Source organism: Pan paniscus, chromosome X, assembly GCF_029289425.2.
Source record: "Pan paniscus chromosome X, NHGRI_mPanPan1-v2.0_pri, whole genome shotgun sequence".
Classification (NCBI taxonomy): domain Eukaryota; kingdom Metazoa; phylum Chordata; class Mammalia; order Primates; family Hominidae; genus Pan; species Pan paniscus.
In genome coordinates this window covers 85,553,993-85,565,006 of record NC_073272.2, presented here as the reverse complement: position 1 = coordinate 85,565,006, position 11,014 = coordinate 85,553,993, and the positions used below count along the sequence as shown (strand labels likewise).

At 41.5% G+C, this 11,014-nt stretch overlaps 1 pseudogene; it reads left to right on the top strand.

Moving 5' to 3' along the window:
* The first annotated feature begins 226 nt into the window (after positions 1-226).
* On the top strand, positions 227-3,408 carry LOC100985600 (stress-induced-phosphoprotein 1-like; annotated as a pseudogene).
* The last annotated feature ends 7,606 nt before the right edge of the window (positions 3,409-11,014 follow it).

Genomic DNA, 11,014 nt, shown 5'->3' with positions numbered 1-11,014 from the left:
TTTCCTGTCTACTTCTGAGCCCTCCAAACTGTTCCAACCTCTGCCTGTTACCCGCTTGCAAAGTTGCTTCCACATTTCGGGTATCCATATAGCAGCACCCCACTACCTCAGAACCAATTTACTGTATTAGTTCCTTCTCACACTGCTATGAAGAAATACCAGAGACTGGGTTGGGAACGCAGAGTGGACAGATTCGATTCAGCGGGGTTCCGGGCCGCGCTGTGCTATGAAGCAGGTCAATGAGCTGAAAGAGAAGGGCAACAAGGCCCTGGGCATGGAAAACATCGACAATGCCTTACAGTGCTACTCCGAAGCCATTAAGCTGGATCCCCACAACCACGTGCTCTACAGCAACTGTTCTGCCACCTATGCCAAGAAAGGAGACTACCAGAAGGCTTACAAGGACGGCTGCAAGACCGTCGACCTAAAAGCTTGACTGGGGCAAGGGATATTCACGAAAAGCAGCAGCTCTAGAGTTCTTAAACCGATTTGAAGAAGCCAAGTGAACCTACGAGGAGAGCTTAAAACACGAGGCAGATAACCCTCAACTGAAAGAGGGTTTACAGAATATGGAGGCCAGGTTGGCAGAGAGAAAATTTATGAATGCTTTCAACATGCCCAATCTGTAACAGAAGTTGGAGAGTGATCCCAGGACAAGGACACTGCTCAGTGATCCTACCTACCGGGAGCTGATAGAGCAACTATAAAACAAGCCTTCTGATCTGGGCACAAAACTACAAGATCCCCGGATCCTGACCACCCTCAGTGTCCTCCATGAGGTCGATCGGGGCAGTATGGATGAGGAGGAACAGGTTGCAACACCTTCACCACCACCCCTTCCCAAAAAGGAGACCAAGCCAGAGCCAGTGGAAGAAGATCTTCCAGAGAATAAGAAGCAGGCACTGAAAGAAAAAGAGCTGAGGAACGATGCCTACAAGAAGAAAGACTGACAGCCTTGAAGCATTACGACAAAGCCAAGGAGCTGGACCCCAGCAACATGACTTACATTACCAATCAAGCAGCGGTATACTTTGAAAAGGGCGACTACAATAAGTGCTGGGAGCTTTGTGAGAAGTCCATTGAAGTGGGGAGAGAAAACAGAGAAGACTATCTACAGATTGCCAAAGTGTGTGCTCGAATTGGCAACTCCTACTTCAAAGAAGAAAAGTACAAGGATGCCATCCATTTCTATAACAAGTCTCTGGCAGAGCACCGAACTCCAGATGTGCTCAAGAAATGCCAGCAGGCAGAGAAAATCCTGAAGGAGCAAGAACGGCTGGCCTACATAAACCCCGACCTGGCTTTAGAAGAGAAGAACAAAGGCAACGAGTGTTTTCAGAAAGGGGACTATCCCCACGCCATGAAGCATTATACGGAAGCCATCAAAAGGAACCCGAAAGATGCCAAATTATACAGCAATCGAGCTGCCTGTTACACCAAACTCCTGGATTCCAGCTGGCACTCAAGGACTGTGAAGAATGTATCCAGCTAGAACCGACCTTCATCAAGGGTTATACACGGAAAGCCGTTGCCCTGGAAGCGATGAAGGACTACACCAAAGTCATGGATGTGTACCGGAAGGCGCTAGACCCGGACTCCAGCTGTAAGGAGGCGGCAGACGGCTACCAGCGCTGTATGATGGCGCAGTACAACCGGCACCACAGCCCCGAAGATGTGAAGCAACGAGCCATGGCCGACCCCGAGGTGCAGCAGATCATGAGTGACATAGCCATGCACCTTATCCTGGAGCAGATGCAGAAGGACCCCCCAGGCACTCAGCGAACACTTAAAGAATCCTGTAATCGCAAAGAAGATCCAGAAGCTGATGGATGTGGGTCTGATTGCAATTCGACAATGACTTGTCCATCCCCGCTTCCCTTCGCCCTCATGTGGAAAGAGGAGCGGGGACCGCGGCAAGCAGCACGGAGCGGAAGGGAGAGCAGGGGGAGAGAAGGCCTCACCTCTCTGTATTTATACGTAAGCCCAGGGAAAACACGGAGATTTGTACCTGCGCTGTTCGTGCTGCCGCTGCCTCTGGGCCCTCTCAGCACATACATGGTCTCTTCACAGCTGCCCTTGAGTTCAGTGTCTCCTTTCCCTGCCCCCAGTGGCTGTCTCAGTTGCTCTCCCATAGTTGGTTATTTTTTATTTGGGGCAGTGGGCATGTATAGGGAGGGGAGGGGGTTCTTCCCAGCCTCAGGTCCCAGCTGTCTCACGTTGTTTATTCCGCGTCCCCTTCTCCAATAAAACAAGCCAGTTGGGCAAGGTTATTTAAAAAAAAAAAAAAAAGAAAGAAAGAAAGAAAGAAAGAAATACCAGAGACTGGGTAACTTATAAAGAAAAGAGCTTTAATTGGCTTACAATCCTGCATTGCTGGGAAGGCTTCAGGAAACTAACAACCATGGCAGAAGGCAAAGCAGAAGCAGGAACGTTCTTTACAAGGCAGCAGGACAGAGTGAGTGCAAGCAGGGGAAATACTAAATGCTTATAAAACCATCAGATCTCCTAAGACTCACTCACTATCATGAGAACAGCATGGAGGAAACTGCCCTCATAATCCAATTACCTCTACTTGGTCCGGTCCTTGTGAGGATTATGGGAATTACAATTCAAGATGAGATTTTGGCTGGGGTCACAGCCAAATCATATCAGGGTACCCTGCTTATTACCTGGTGATGAAATAATGTGTACTCCTAAGACCCTGTAACACTGAATTTACCTGTATAACAAACCTGCGCATGTACCTCTTAACATAAAAGTTATTTAGGAAGAAAAAAAAGACAAAAACGCAGGGCATGGTGGCTCACACCTGTAATCCCAGCACTTTGGGAGGCCGAGGTGGATGGATCACAAGGTCAAGAGATTGAGACCATCCTGGCCAACATGGTGAAACCCCATCTCTATTAAAAATACAAAAATTAGCCGGGCGTGGTGGCATGTGCCTGTAGTCCCAGCTACTTGGGAGGCTGAGGCAAGAGAATCACTTGAGCCTGGGAGGTGGAGGATGCAGTGAGCAGAGATGGCACCACTGCACTCCAGCCTGGTGACAGAGTGAGACTCTGAAAAAAAAAAAAAAAAGACAAAAACAACTACAGACTACAGACAATGTAAGCTTTAAATTGGAGCTCAGCTATGCACTGACACAAAGCTTTCAACACATCAAAAGTAATTGCATGTTGATTGGGTAAATGAGAATTGACTACCAAGGGTGGGTTTAACACTAGTGATCAGATTTCTGGTATACCTGCTATGATAGGTTGGAGAATATATCTATATATATACAGCAGAAGTCACAAACTCATGTTCTCACAGGTACCCGGCAGGTAATATAAATGAGTGAAGTTGTCTGATGTAAGAAGAAATATCTCGACATGGGAAACAATACTTGATATGGTTTGGCTCTGTGTCCCCACCCAAATCTCATCTTGAATTGTAATCCCATAATTTCCACATGTTGTCGGAGGGATCTAGTGGGAGATCATTTGAATCACGGGGGCAGTTTCCCCCATACTGTTCTCATGGTAGTGAATAAGTCTCATGATGTTTGATGGTTTTTCAGGGGTTTCTGCTTATGAATTCCTCTTGTTTTCTCTTGCCACCACCATGTAAGAAGTGCCTTTCACTTTCTGCCATGATTCTGAGGCCTCTCCAGTCATGTGGAACTGTAAGTCCAATGAAACCTCTTTTTCTTCCCAGTCTTGGGAATGTCTTTATCAGCAGTGTGAAAATGGACTAATAGAGTAAATTTTTATTAGTAGAGTGGGGCGCTGCTGAAAAGACATCCAAGAATGTGGAAGTGACTTTGAAACTGGGTAGCAAGCAGAGGTTGAAACAGTTTGGAGGGCTCAGAAGACAGGAAAATGTGGGAAAGTTTGGAACGTCTATAGAGACTTGTTGAATAGCTTTGCCCAAAATCCTGTAGCAATATGGGCAAAAAGGTCCAGGTTGAGGTGTCTCAGATGGAGATGAGGAACTTGTTGGGAACTGGAACAAAGGTGACTCTTGTTATGTTTTAGCAAGGAGACTGGTGGCATTTTGCCTCTGCCCTAGAGATTTGTGGAACTTTGAACTTGAGAGAGATGATTTAGAGTGTCTGGCAGAAGAAATTTCTAAGCAGCAATGCATTCAAGAGGTGACTTAGGTGCTGTTAAAGGCATTCAGTTTTAAAAGGGAAGCAGAGCATAAAAGTTCAGAAAATTTGCAGCCTGACAATGTGATAGAAAATAAAAACCCATTTTCTGAAAAGAAATTCAAGCTGGCTGCAGAAATTTGCATGTCATGAGGAGCCAAATGTTAATCCCCAAGTCAATGGGGAAAATGTCTCTAGGGCATGTCAGAGATCTTCATGGCAGCCCCTCCCATCACAGGCCTGGAGACCTAGGAGAAAATGGTTTCACGGGCCAGGCCCAGGGTCCCCATGCTATGTGCAGTCTAGCAACTTGGTGTCCTGTGTCCCGGTCACTCCAGCCATGATGAAAAGGGGCCAAGGTACAGCTAGGTCTGTTGCTTCAGAGGGTGGAAGCCCCAAACCGTGGCAGTGTCCATGTGGTGTTGAGTCTATGGGTGCACAGAAGTCAAGAATTGAGGTTTGGGAACCTCTGCCTGGAATTCAGAAGATGTATGGAAATGCCTGGATGCCCAGGCAAAAGTTTGCTGCAGGGGCGGAGCCCTCATGGAGAACCTCTGCTAGGGCAGTGCAGAAGGGAAATGTGGGATCAGAGCCCTGACACAGTGCCCCTATTGGAGCACCACTTAGCGAAGCTGTGAGAAGAGGGCCACCATCCTCCAGACCCAGAATGGTAGATCCATCGACAGCTTGCACTGTGCACCTGAAAAAGCCTCAGACAATCAACACCAGCCCATGAAAGCAGCCAGGAGGGGGGATATACTCTGCAAAGCCACAGGGGCAGAGCTGCCCAAGACCATGGGAATCCACTTCTTACATCAGCGTGACCTGGACATGAGACCTGGTGTCAAAGGAGATCATTTTGGAGCTTTAAAATTTGACTGCCCCACTGGATTTTGGACTTCTGTGAGCCCTGTAAACCCATTGTTTTGGCCAATTTCTCCCCTTTGGAATGGCTTTATTTACCTAATGCCAGTACCCCCATTGTATCTAGGAGGTAGCTAGCTTGCTTTTGATTTTACAGGCTCATAGGTGGAAGTGACTTGCCTTGTTTCAGATGAGACTTTGGACTGTGGACTTTTGGGTTAATGCTGAAATAAGACTTTAGGGCACTGTTGGGAAAGCATGATTGCTTTTGTAACGTGAGGACATGAGATTTGGAGGGGCCAGGGTTGGAATGATATGGTTTGGCTCTGTGTCCCCACTCAAATCTCATCTTGAATTGTACTTCCATAATTGTCATGTGTTGTGGGAGGGACCTGGCAGGAGATAATTTGAATCATGGGGGCAGTTTCTCCCATACTGTTCTCATGATAGTGAATAAGTCTCATGAAATCTGATGGTTTTTTCAGGGGTTTCTGCATTTGCATTCCTCTCATTTTCTCTTGCTGCTGCCGTGTAAGAAGTGCCTTTCGCCTCTCACCATGATTCTGAGGCTTCCCCAGCCATGTGGAACTGTAAGTCCAATTAAACCTCTTTTTCTTCCCAGTGTCGGGTATGTCTTTATCAGCAGCATGAAACTGGACTACTATGAAAGTGATCTTCCATTTTCCTGCTTTTGACTGAGATACAGCTACAGAAAGTTATTATTTTTTATTTTCCTTTCAATTACTATAGGAAAAACAATTGTGCAAGAAAAACAAGAATTAACAACTGACACTTAAATTCAAATGTGTTTATGTGAAAGATTTGGCTATGTGTTGTCAGTTTGTGACTTCTGGTTTAGAGTGAAATGTAAAAATTGTTAGGTTATCCAGACATTGTGACGTCAGGCACACAGCACCATCTGTGAAGTACTGTTCCCAGGAAGTTGAAGCTGAGTGTAATTAAGTCCCCAGAGTTAACTTTCATTTATGAAAATAAGGAAGACAGAGAAACTAAGAAGGACATAGACAAATCCAGAAAGTGGGATATTCCATAAGAACAACTGTTGTGGTTTCTCTAACTAGTCAATGGCAGGGAAAATAAAAGTGAGAGAAGATACTGTTCTAGATTCACAAAGACCAAAGAGGTATCAATTAAGTGGAATTTATAAATTTTGTTTCAATCCTAATTAGAGCACACATTTTTAAATAACCAGGAATATTTACTTGTAGACAAGATATTAGATTATTTATTGATACAAAATAATAATACATATTTGTGAGGTATATGTGATATTTTGATACATGCATACAATATATAATGATCAAATCAGGGTATTTACGCTATCCATCACCTCAAACATTTATCATTTTTTTTTGTGTTGGGAACACTTAAATCTTCTCTTCTAGCTGTTTTGAAATATACAATAAATTATTATCAATGATAATAATCCTGCTGTGCTGTTAAAAGTTAGAATGTATTCCTTTTATCTAACTGTATGTTTGTACCCATTAACCAACCTTTTTTCATCTACCCTACCCTTCCCAGCCTCTGACAACTATCACTCTACATTCTAACTCCATGAGATCAACTTTTCTAGCTCCCACATATGAGTGAAAATGTGTGATATTTGTCTTTTTATTCCTGGTTTATTTTACTTAACATAATGACCTCTAGTTCCATCAATATTGCTGCAAATGACAGGATTTCATTGTTTTCTAATGGCTGAATAGATTCCAGAGTATGTATACAAAATTTTCTTTATCCATTCGTATATTGATGGACACTTAAATTAATTCCATATCTTGGCCATGGGAATACTGCTGCAACAAATGTGGGTGAAGCACTGTATTGTATGGCAATTCTATTTTTAGTTTTAGAGAGCCTTCCGTGCTGTTTTCCATAATGACTGTACTCATTCACATTCTCACTAACCATAAATAAGCGTTATGTAACAGAGTATCTGTGATTGCATGTAGAGGTGAAATTATGTGATGTCTGAGACTTGTCTTAAATACTTATGAAAAATGAGAAAGAACAAAAAGAGATAGATGTGGCAAGTGAGGCAAATCTTGATAATGACTGAGTCTGGTGATTGGTATATGTGGGTCCATTGTACAATTTTCTATTTTTGTTTATTTTTGGAAGTATTCATTAAAAAAATTTAAACTACAGAGAATTTCACTTCTAGGTATGGTATATTATTACCCTACCTGACAAGTCTCTCCTCCATCCCACTGAAGAAAACAAATATAAAACTCAGGCACAAAACAAAAAGTGAATACTTGAATGTAGTGGAGAGTGGTCAGAAGTGTCTGTTGGATGGGAAGTACATGTTTACTTGGTGGAAGGGAGATAAGTACATTCCCATCTCTGCAATTGTTAGTCAGCAGCTAAGTGCACTCCACACTTAGATTTTACTGACTCGACTACCAATCTTTTATTCTGAAAATTGATATTCAAAGAAACACTTTTTTTTCTGAATAAACCTTATTTCAGGGAACACAAATAGTTGACTGGAGAAATTCCTTCTTTGTAGACAAATACAAGCTTTTAAAAGAAGAATGACAGAATTAAGAAATCATTTTGTTTTGTTTTATTATGTTTCATTTTGCAACATGTAGTGAAATAATGGATCTTGGTAACAATCATCAGCGGATGCTAAAACCATTAGGAGAAAGGCTATGGGGATTACGCAATGGATGAATTGGACTGATAACACAGGAACTCACTCATCAATCTTAATGACCATCATTAACAGGGGACGACGAGATATCATAGCACAATGCAGAGGAAATACACAGCACTCCCTCTGAAGCATCATGACCAAGGAATTCAAGCTGAATTTAAGCAAGCCTCTGGATCTGACTTTCAGTTTAATAGGAAATATGGCGGATACAGAAACAAGTTAGATGATACCAAGTCAACAGTGTAGGACATTCTACAAGTCAATTGATCTAATTTCTCCAGTACCTTAATGAAATGACATGAAAACTAAGTGAGGGAAGGTGGCAATTGTAGAAATAAGATACTTTTGTGGTAGAATCTCTGAAAGTCAGAAGTGGACTTTGTTTGGATCCTGAAACAAACACAACAATTAAAAGCTATTTTTGATACAGTGTAGGAAACTTAGAATATAGAACAGATATTAAATGATGACAGGGAATAATTATTAATTAATTTATTTGTAATAATGGATAAATAGTAAGATAAACAAGAAAAAATGTTTATTGGTTATAGACACATATAGGAGTCTAAAGTATTTAGAATAAAGTGATACGATAGCTTGGATTTCTCTAGAAATATTCCAGTAAAAAAAAAGAAAAATGGAACATAATTGGGAAGTTATGGTAATTTTTTTATGCTGAATAGAGGGACTCATGAGTTCATTATACTTTTTTTTTCTTTCAGAGATGGGGTCTTGCTTTGTCACCAAGGCTGGAGTGCAGTGGCGTGATCATAGCTCTTGGGCTCAAGCAATTATCCCACCTCAGCCTCTCAAGTAGCCAGGAATACAGGTGTGCACACCATGCTTGGCTCATTTGTTTGTTTGTTTGTTTTGTTTTGTTTTTTATTATGAAGTTCCTTAAAGAACAAATTTCTATTTGGTTTTCATTACATAATTTGACACATCTTGGGTTTATAATGTATAGGAATAGAAAGACCAGTAGTTTGTCTGCAATGGAAAAATTTTATGATCTAAACTCTGGTGAAACATAATTTATGGACCAAATATCAGGAGAAGGCTTCACATTTCATATGTATTCAAAATTTCATTTACATATTTCAGTTAAATTCTCAAGTTTTCAGAGGAGTCAACAAAAGTTGTTTTTATCTTTCAGCCTAGTAGGCTGGAAAATGTAGCATCTCTTCAGATGTTGGAAACACTCTTCTCAGTGTTCAGGAATGCCACCGCTGCTCCTTTTAGCACAATCCCCATATCCCTGGGCTTTTCTGATCCACTTGAATTAGTTCCTGGTGCACAAGGATTGCTATCTGTGCCATGCTATGGTTCCTATTCCATAATCGAGATTACCAGTGGGTAAACGTGTGAGGTAAAGATCATAGACCAGAACAGGAGAAGACAGTCAGATCTCCCCAACTTGGCTCCCTCTATGCCCTCTTCTCATATGCAGTTGGGTTGATGTCTGCTTCACAAGAGAGAAAGAGACTTTCATGCCTCTGTCTGGAAAAGACTAATTCAGCCCAACCTTCCTCTCCTGAGCCAACCAGATAGGTATGCTCTGTAATCAATGTATGCAAAGTTTCAAAGGGAAAACATAAGTTGATGCATGACAGATGTGATCACTTTCCTTCTTGCGTGTGTTCTGAATGTTTTATTTTATTTTGGTCGTTTGTTCCCTACTTTTTTTCCCTACTTTTATTTTAAGTTCAGGCAGTCCATGTGCAGGTTTGTTACATGGGTAAATTCTGTGTGGCTCAGGCTTGGTATATGAATTGGCTGGGATTTGTCTTCTGATTTGTGAAACCAAAAAATTGAATCCAATAAACTGAATGCTGAAGCCATGGGGAGAATCCTACCTGAGAAAGAACCAGAGAACACATATCCAAATTCTGTCTACCCACATTTTTTAGTGATCTCTGAATCAGGCATTTATGGAACAGACTAAAGGCATCTCAATTAAAGACCATAACATTCTAATATAGAGGTTACAAACTGCCAACTCATGGGTAATTCCTGCACACAGACATATTTAAATTCAATCTGAACAGATAATGGAGATGCTGCCCAAAAAGTAACATTTGAAGTTCAAGCCCAGCCCCACTTCCCACCGAAAAAAATCACCTGCTAAAACAAAAGAAACAACGTTCATCAGAGAAAAATAGAAGAATCCCAAATCTTCATAATTTAACATTCATTGTATCCAGGATATAGCAGAAAATTGCTAGGCATATAAAGAACTAAGAAAATAGAATGTTCTTCCATTTGTTTGTATCCTCTTTTATTTCATTGAGCAGTGGTTTGCACTTCTCCTTGAAGAGGTCCTTCACGTCCCTTGTAACTTGGATTCCTAAGTATTTTATTCTCTTTGAAGCAATTGTGAATGGGAGTTCACTCATGATTTGGCTCTCTGTTTCTCTGTTATTGGTGTATAAGCATGCTTGTGATTTTTGCACATTGATTTTGTATCCTGAGACTTTGCTGAAGTTGCTTATCAGCTTAAGGAGATTTTGGGCTGAGACAATGGGATTTTCTAGATATACAATCATGTTGTCTGCAAACAGGGACAATTTGACTTCCTCTTTTCCTAATTGAATACCCTTTATTTCCTTCTCCTGCCTAATTGCCCTGGCCAGAACTTCCAACACTATATTGAATAGGAGTGGTGAGAGAGGGCATCCCTGTCCTGTGGCAGTTTTCAAAGGGAATGCTTCCAGTTTTTGCCCATTCAGTATGATATTGGCTGTGGGTTTGTCATAGATAGCTCTTATTATTTTGAGATACGTCCCTTCAATACCTAATTTATTGAGAGTGTTTAGCATGAAGAGTTGTTGAATTTTGTCAAAGGCCTTTTCTGCATCTATTGAGATAATCATGTGGTTTTTGTCTTTGGTTCTGTTTATATGCTGGATTACATTTATTGATTTGCATATATTGAACCAGCCTTGCATCCCAGGGATGAAGCCAACTTGATCATGGTGGATAAGCTTTTTGATGTGCTGCTGGATACGGTTTGCCAGTATTTTATTGAGGATTTTTGCATCAGTGTTCACCAAGGATATTGGTCTAAAATTCTCTTTTTTGGTTGTGTCTCTGCCTGGCTTTGATGGCCATACTGCCCAAGGTAATTTATAGATTCAATGCCATCCCCATCAAGCTACCAATGACTTTCTTCACATAATTGGAAAAAACTACTTTAAAGTTCATATAGAACCAAAGAAGAGCCCGCATTGCCAAGTCAATCCTAAGCCAAAAGAACAAAGCTGGAGGCATCACACTACCTGACTTCAAACTATACTACAAGGCTACAGTAACCAAAACAGCATGGTACTGGTACCAAA